General features: G+C 39.4%; 1 pseudogene; it reads right to left on the bottom strand.

Moving 5' to 3' along the window:
- Window positions 1-1,626: 1,626 nt before the first annotated feature.
- On the bottom strand, window positions 1,627-2,935 carry LOC118847015 (annotated as a pseudogene).
- Window positions 2,936-8,365: the final 5,430 nt, after the last annotated feature.

Genomic DNA, 8,365 nt, shown 5'->3' with positions numbered 1-8,365 from the left:
CCAAAGAACAAATCTTAGAAACAATAATTATGCAAAAGAAAATGATAATGCTGAAATTACATACCTAAATTTGATGTAGCAAGAGCAATCCTTAGGGGAAAAATATCTTTACCATCACACATTAACAAAATTGACCAAAAAAGAAAAAGATTTACTAACTAAGCATGGATTTTAACAATTAGAGAATAAACAAATTTAAAATAAGCACAAAAGAGGCAATACCAAAAATTAAATTAAAAACAAAAAGTCATAGGAATGATAAATAAAACTAAAAGCTGTTTTTGACTAATAAAATTGATAAATCCTTGCCTAATCTGATTAAAGAGAATAGAAAATCAAATCAATAAAATAACAAATTAACAAATGAAGTGACAGCAAAACCAGAAGAAATAAAAAGAATAAGTGGAACATATCATGCACAGTTATATGCTGACAAGACTGAGAACACAAAAGATATAGAGAAATACCTTCAAAAATATAAAATAATTGAACTATCAGAAAAGAGAGATCTTAAATAACCTAATCTCAGAAAAGGAAATAGATCTAGCTATAAAGGAACTACCAAAAAAAAAAAAAACCCGAGGAAAAAAAACCCCATACAAACCCTGGGCTGGATTGATTCACAGGAGAATTCTATCAGATTTTTAAAGAACAGTTATTACTTATACTTCTCAACTTTTATCAAAAATTGATAAAGAAAGAACTACTAGAATCCTTTTGTGAGACAAATGTAGTCCTAATGTCTAAACCAGGAAAAGATAAAAACATGGAAAAAATCCTATATATTAAATATCATTAATTGACTCAGAATTTTTAAACAAACTGCCATTAGACAGATTACTATGATTTATCCAAGAAATTATTCATTATGATCAAGTGGATTTATACCAGGGATGCAAGGATGGTTCAACATTAGGAAAACAATCAATAAGATTAATTACATTACAAATCAAAACATTCATAATAACATGATCACAAATAGATGCAGAAAAAGCCATTGACTAAGTACAACACTCTTTTATGCTAAAAACCCTACAAAGTATAGACATAGAGGGACATTTTAAAAAATATCATAAAAAGCATCTATCTAAAATCAGAAGGGGATACACTAGAACCTTTCCCCATAAATATGTGAGGGAAACAAGAATGCCCACTCTCCCCACTATTGTTTTATATAATTCTAGAAGGGCTAGCAAAAGCAATATGACAAGACAATGGAATTAAAGTAACAAGGACAGGTAAAAAGGAAATAAGGGAGAAGAGGAAGTGATAAAGGAGGGCGGCATGTTCTAGGGAGAGCCCTGCCAGAGAGAAAACACCCTGATGCTAACCAAGATGAATGTTTCCTCTAGCAGGCATGGGAATGTAGGCACTGGGTAGGTGAGGGTTCCTGGGTTCCCAAATCCCAGAATCAAAGGGAGAGCAGATTTTTACTGAGGTGTAGTAGGTGGGGGAATGGAGAAAGACCTGGGGTGACTATGCTCTTTTTTTTCTTGGCTATGCTCTTTTTTCATCCCTTCCCTCTCTCTCTGACTTGGGCCTATATAAGAAGCTTCCCTCCTCCCTCCCCCAAACCTGGGAATGCCTGAAGCACAAAGGATGGATGGAGAGGGGGGAAGGGTCCAATCAAGTAAAGTGAGCTGGGGGAGGAAGGGGTAGAGCCTGGTGTAGAAATCGGGGCTCCAGATCTTTTCTCTCCTGCTGTAGCTTGTCATCCATGGCCTCAAAAGTGGAGTCATTCTTCATAAAGCAGAACCAGATGTAGTGGTCAAAATGCTTCTTCTGCTCTGGGCTGTGGAACACTGAGATTGGAATGGAAACCAAGCCTTCGTTCTTGATCAGCCACTTGATAAAGTGAGAGTCATAGGCCTCCCCCTCTGAGCCAGGGAAGTAGGGCATCTTTTTCTTGAAGGTGGAGATGCCTGCAATGAGGAAGTAGGTGCCCTGACGGATGATGGACCTCATGCCAATGATCTGCAAGCTATTCATCATGTGATCCTGCTTTTTCTGAATAGTCTTATGCAGGTGGAAAAAGTAGCTATCAGGCTGACCAAAGAGCCGCAGCTCCCACTCAAAACCGGAAGATACAGCTTCCTGGGCCTGTGTGGGGCAGTGACGCAGGCAATTCTGGTGGATGGTCCAAAGATGCTTCAGAAGATGATCTGGGCTCAGGACCTAGCCCACCTTCAAACCAGTGACACTAAAAGTTTTTCCTGCACTGCCAATAGTCAGGGTGCATTCCCACATTCCCGGAACACTGGCTATACTGATGTGTTTCTCTTCATCATACACCAGTCACTGGTAAATCTCATCATTGAAACGCAGGACATTGTGTTTTTTACACAGATTTGCTATTAATTCCATTTCTGCTCTGTTGAACACCTTGTCCAAAAGGTTGTGGGGTGAATTGATGACAATGGCTTTGGTCCAGGAAATGAACTTGCTGGCCAACTCTGCTGGATCTGCCAGTCACCACTGGACATCAACTGGCCATCATGGACTGGTGGCAATCGTAGTGGCACAAACACAAGACAGCCACCAGTCATCTTCGTCATGGGCTCGTAGCTGTCAAAATAGGGTTCAATGAGAATGACCTCATCTCATTCATCTACTAGGGCCTTAAAAGCATAAAAGAGGGCCCCATAGGCACCCACTGTCACAAGCACATTCTTTAGGGGATCCAAGTCTTGCTCCCAAAGAACTGAGCCAGGATCTTTACCAGTGGAGAGTAACCAAAACCACAAGTGTACTGATTGAACATGTTACCTCCACTGACAGCCTGTTTGAATGCTTCCCTGGAGAATTCTGGCAGTACAAAATTAGGGAAGCCCTGGCCCAAGTTCACGGCCTCATTCTCTTTGGCCAACTGCACAAACTCCACCCAAAGATTCTTGCCAATGCCTTCCATCCTTCGAGCCTGAACCTGCTTGGACATTTTGACCTGAAGAAGGAAAGAGAAAGACAGAGCAAGGATACATGTACTGGGAGGAGAGGGGCTTCCTTCTGAGACCCCCTTTCTGATTTTCCTGTCCCTCTTAAAGCTTTCTCTCCATTCCTGTTCCCTGCTGTTTCCCTGTTGAATTTCATGTGTTGCTACACCAAACTTGTATGTGTGTGTGTGTGTGTGTGCGTGCGCATGTGTGTGTACATGTGAATATTCAATCTTCCTTTATCTAGTTTAGATAAGAGTAAGGTTCATATTATGCCTACTCCCCCTATCCCTTTTTCCATGTTTGTATATTCGTCATCTCATAAATCACTATTGTGTGAGATAGTAAGTTCCTTTTTTTATATCTTTCTTCTCCAGTATATTCACTTTTTCTCTCTTTCCTCTCTGAATCCTACCAAAATAGGATAAAACCACTGTTCTTTAGCTTATATATTCTTTGTCTTTGTCCTCTGTGACATTTGAATATGCTAGAATTCTGAAGGTATACTTGTTTCTTCTTCACCATGAACTTCTAGAGTCGTGCCTTGGGCTTCTCTGGATCCATATTTTTTTTATTATCATGGTCATTGCTCATATTTCTAGCATCATTTCTTGAACTGGGACTTTGTGTGAGGCTTTGCCTGTATCCTGTGCTCTTGGATGACATGGTGGGGTATGATTCAACCCTGATCTCAATTTCTTTCTTGACACTAGCTTATCTGTACTCTCAGTGATAACAGATTTAGGGCTTCTTATGCCATCTGGATTCTGAGTCTTATAGTCTTCAGTGCCTTCTGAGTTAATCTTAGGTGGGCATGATGCCAACTTTCAGAGTTCTAAGATATTCTGATCTCATTTTTATCATCCTAGGTCTTAGTATAGCTAGGCGGGACAGTGGATAGAGTACTGGGCCTGGAGTCAGGAAGACCTGAGTTCAAATAGTCTCAGATACTTACTAGCTCTATGACCCTAGGCAAATCACTTAACCTCTGTCTGCCTCAGTTTCTTCATCTGTAAAGTGGAAATAATAACAACACCTACCTCTCAAAGGTTGTGAGGATCAAATGAGATAATATTTGAAAAGTGCTTAGCACAGTGTCTGGCACATAGTAGGCACTTAATAAATCTTTTCCCTTTCTTTCTCCTACCTCCCACCCCCTTCCACTCTCATGTTCAGAGACTATGGACATCCAACCGCATTGGAAATTTTTCTTTAGAGAACTCTGGTTTTCCTGTTCTTTGTTCACGGTACCGTTGGCTTCTCTTGTCCCTGGAGCATCTTTTCCACGATGTCAGGCTTCTGAGAGCCCTGGGCTTATCCCAGCTTTTCTGGGGGGATTCCTTCCTAAGTGTTTGCAGATTTCTGACTGTCCTTTTATGTAGTCCTTGGATGAATAGTTTCTCTTTGAATATCTTGACCATTTTTTCAATTTGGTACTCTTTTTTAATATTTGCTAAAGTACTTTGGTGAGAATTGGACTCCGGTCTTGTTAATGCTTCCATTTTATTGGAGGACCTCATGTAAAGCACATCACAAATATCACTGTGTCATATAAATATTAGCCATGATTATTTTCATCCTTTGTTACTTACCTTTGCTTCAAACCTAAATTGGCTTGATGAATTCTCTATTAATCTAAATAAGTCTCATCAGACGACTCTTTCTTTTACTCTTTATCCAAATGGTTTTTCTTTCTGTCTTCAAAAAATCATCCCTGAGAGCTTTTCATCCTTCCTTATTTTAGTCCGTGGAATCCTACCTCTCCTGCCTCTATACTTTTGAAATTTGATCATCTAGTCCAGGGGTGGGGAACCTGCGGCTTTGAGGCCACATGTGGCTCTCTAGGTCCCCAAGTGCGGCCCTTTGACTGAATAAGGGGATTTATTCTGTGACACTTAGACTCAGAAGTAGGCCTTCTACCCAATGGATCACCAGGTTTTTTTCTTTCCCTTTTCCCTTTCGATATTACTGAATGTCATGAGCAACAAAAGGGTGATCTGTAAGACACTGAGCTGCCTGCCCCCAATGATACCTTGATGGACTCTCAAGATAATGGTATACCTACAGTCTGAGGAAGACTTATCTCACCTAGGGGCCATTCTTTCAGTTTAAGAGAAGGTTCTAAAGTGCTCTTCATTTATGCAAACTTTCTAAGCCCTAACACTTTCTATTTTCTTTCCTTCTCCATTGCTTTATTTTGGTTTGTTTTGTGAATATGAGGCTTTTGACTGCTCGATTTAGTTGAAAGAAATCAATCCCTGGGTCAAAACCATTCCTTTTCCTATTTCTTTTTGGAGTGAAAGAATAATGAGACATGAGTGATTGATATCATTTTGCTTGTCTTCTCTAGAGGTGGGAGAGGAGTGGGAAGGAAAAAGAATTTGAAACTCAAAATTTTTAAAAATGAATATTAAAACATTTTTACCTATAATTGGCAAATATTTAATGAAATGAATAAACGTGTACTAAGAAAAAAATTAAAAGAAAGATTAGTGAGAACTAGGTCCTGGCCCAGGGATGGGTGAATAAATTTTCTCATAGCAGATGAGTCATTCTACTTAGCAATAAGGTGGCTGGAAAGAGATGTGTACTGTGGGCTGTGCCTATGGAGGGAAGTAATTTGTTTCTGGGTGAGGGATCTGAGGAATGGACTGAAGAGGTACTCAGATTATAGGAAGGGAAGCTTGTAACATTTGGTAATAGCATTTTAATCTAGCAGGGTGCTCTCATGCTGAGCCTGGTACAATTGGACTTTTTCCTGGGCCATAAAGCTACTGGTTTCATAACAATTACTTTCCCTTTGGCTCTCTTTATTTTTTTTCCCCTCTTTTTTGGGTTTCATTTCTTCTTCCTCATGATTCATTCCATTGGTTATAATTCTTCTTTACAACTGGACTATTACGTAAATAAGTTCAATGCAAAGGTATATATAGAACTTATATTGGATTACATGACATCTTGGGGGAGAGGGGAGGGAGGGAAAATTTGAAACTCAAAAACTTGTGGAACTGAGTGTTATAAACTAAAAATAAAAAATAAATTAAAAAAAAGAAACCATTACTTTCCCTTTGGTCTTCTGTCCAGTACCAAAATTTCAGGAATTCATCAGGCTTATAACTAAAGAAACTGACCAATCAGGCTCTTGGTTACTACTTAATGAGGTGGGGGGTGAGGGGGTAGAGTCCAAAAAGGAATCAAAAAAGAAATTCATACTCATTACCCAAAACTTCCTTCATCTCCTCCAAAGCAGTCTTTTTAACTTGCAAAGACTTCTGAGGACAGTTTACTTGCTTGGAGGCATATCTTAGAATAGAACCCAGTTATCTTTGGGATCTGGAGAATCATAAAAGTAATTACTAGCTTTTCTCAAAACAATGCTGTGAATGTGAATATTGTCATTCCAATTTTACAGATAAGAAAGCTGAGGAACAGGGAAGGAAAGGGAATTCTTCAGGGTTAGCTGGAATTTGTCTCAGTCCTTTCATACCATGGCTACCATTCTTTTCACTATATCAATTACCTCTCAATCAGCTGCCCTTCAATGTAAGCAGAATCCCTCAAATGAGTTCTCTTTGGACAGGAAATAAATACAGGCATAGAGAAAGATGTTGATTACATAAGATGACTTTATAACATGTATATTTACTATGACAAATTTTCTCATTTCGTATTTCTTTTAATTGAAATTAATGTTACACTTGGTTTGGTAATACCTATTTCCTTCATCTTGGTTATTTAGCTATGCTTATGTTCAAACCAACATAGTAACTTCTGAAAATTTCAGGCAATTAAATTCATTTTTATCAAATAGTTAAGTGCTTAGCACAGTGCCTGGCATTGTATAGGCACTTACTACATGTTTATTGATTGATATATACAAGGCACAATGCTAGGTGCCAGGGATACAGAGAAAAAAGAAACAATTCCTGTCTTGAGGAAACTGGAAGAATTTACGTCATCTTGGAGTGGGGAGATAAATAAATGCAACATAATTGGAGAAGGAAGAGAACACTATAGTTGGGGAGGCGGGAATGAGGAAAGGTTTTGTAAAGGAAGTTTGAAGCTCGAGAGGGCCATCTGTAATAGATGTCTCTATTTTCTTTCCTCTGACTTTCTTCTTCATTTTCTGTAGTCTGGTTTCCTATCTCATCACTGAACTGAAACTGCCCTCTACAAAGTTACCAGTGATCTCTTAATTGTCAAATGTCATGGCCTTTTTTCTGTCCTCATCCTTTTTGATCTCTCTACAGCATTTGAAACCATTAATCACTTTCTTCTCCTCGATATTCTCTTCTCTTTAGATTTTTAGGACATTGCTCTCTCATGGTTCTCTTTCTACTTACCTTCTCAGTCTCCTTTGCTAAATCTTTATCCAGGTCATGCCCACTAACCATGGGTGTCCCATAGGATTGTGTCCTGGGCCCTCTTCTCTTCTTCTTCTATTTTGTTGTTGTCGTTTAGTCTCTTTGGTTGTTTCTGACTCTTCGTGAACCCATTTGGGCTTTCTTGGCAAAGATACTGGAGTGATGGGCTTCCTCCAACTCAGTTTAATGATGAGGAAACTGAGGCAAACAGGACTGAATGACTTGCCCAGGGTCACACAGCTAGTACATATCTTAGACCTGATTTGAACTCAGGAAGACGAGTCTTCCTGATTCCAAGCCCAGTCTTCTATCCACTGTGCCACCTAGCTGCTGTTTCATTTGGTGATCTCAACAGCTCCCAAAGATTCAATTATCATTTCTATGCGGACGATTCTCAAATCTACTTACCCAGCTTAAACTTGTCTGCTTACCTCTCTCTAGTCTTGCATCTGTAACTGCCCGTTGAACATCTCAAACTAGATGTACCATAGACATCTTCTTAAACCCAACATGTCCAAAACCAAACTTATTTTCTTCTACCTCCCTGCCCTAACCCTCTGTCTTCTTAACTTCTCCATTACTGTCTATAATATAGCACCATCCTTTAGTCATTGAGGCTCACAGCCTTCACTCCTAAGTCTCTCTCAGCCCCCGTATCCAATCTGTTGCCAAAACCTATCTTGATTTTTACCTTCATAATATCTCTCATATATGTCACCTTTCCTCCTCTGACACTTCTACCACTTTGATGCAGGCTCTCAATGCCTCACACCTGGAATATTGTGATGACCTATTAGATGGTCTTCCTGCCACAAGTCTCTCCCCACTTTAGTCCATTCTCTACTCAGCTATCAAAGTGTTCTTCCTAAAGTGTCATGTCACCCTGCCTCACCCACTCAATAAAATCCAGGGGCTCCTTATTACATCAAAGATCAAATATAAAACACTTTGTCATTCAAAGCCCTTCATATCCTGCCCATCCCCTTTCCAGTCCTTTTATACCTTATTCTCTCCATGTACTCTGTGATGCAGTGACACTAGTTTCCTTGCTCCTTCCTTTAACAAGACACT

The sequence above is a fragment of the Trichosurus vulpecula genome, chromosome 4, assembly GCF_011100635.1.
Source record: "Trichosurus vulpecula isolate mTriVul1 chromosome 4, mTriVul1.pri, whole genome shotgun sequence".
NCBI classification, from domain to species: Eukaryota; Metazoa; Chordata; class Mammalia; order Diprotodontia; family Phalangeridae; genus Trichosurus; species Trichosurus vulpecula.
Note: the sequence above shows the minus strand (reverse complement) of the source record. Positions and strands in the feature narration are given on the sequence as shown.